This window comes from Myotis brandtii, unplaced genomic scaffold, assembly GCF_000412655.1.
Source record: "Myotis brandtii unplaced genomic scaffold, ASM41265v1 scaffold633, whole genome shotgun sequence".
In the NCBI taxonomy this organism is placed as follows: Eukaryota; Metazoa; Chordata; class Mammalia; order Chiroptera; family Vespertilionidae; genus Myotis; species Myotis brandtii.
The window spans coordinates 3,435,302-3,435,686 of NW_005370423.1; the positions used below are offsets into that span (position 1 = coordinate 3,435,302).

Sequence of the window (385 nt, forward strand, 5' to 3'; positions counted from 1 at the left end):
CCAGAGCGGCCCCCACCGCGGCTGCCTCCGAGCCCCTCATCGAGGGAGGGAAGTCGAGAGGGGGAACCTCCCACGCGCCCCTGGGGCCCCCCCCACTGTCCCTCACTGGCCAGCACCCCTTCTTCAGGGGGAACATAGCCAAGGCCCCAGGACGGGAGGTTGTCCTGACGGCTGCGTTTCTGATAATTCGCCATCGTCGGCCCCCGAGAGAAGGGGCAGTGCTGTCCCCACTGTACTGTGATCGCAGCGCAGCCTGTGGCCACGTTCCACGGGCAAAGCCCAGTCTAGCGCCCTGCGTGCCTCGCTGCAGGTGAGACAGCCCCGTCCTCCCGGGAGGCGCCTGCCGTCCTCCGCGTCCGCACTGGCTTCTTTATTCGCTCGTTCG

The 385-nt window shown here is 68.1% G+C and overlaps 2 protein-coding genes across 2 annotated transcripts in view; one reads left to right on the forward strand and one right to left on the reverse strand.

Annotated features, from left to right (window-relative positions):
- Positions 1 to 385, reverse strand: part of LONP2 (lon peptidase 2, peroxisomal) — a 195,725-nt gene that overhangs the window by 60,697 nt on the left and 134,643 nt on the right. The window lies entirely within an intron of this gene.
- Positions 1 to 385, forward strand: part of ABCC11 (ATP-binding cassette, sub-family C (CFTR/MRP), member 11) — a 49,956-nt gene that overhangs the window by 24,656 nt on the left and 24,915 nt on the right. The window lies entirely within an intron of this gene.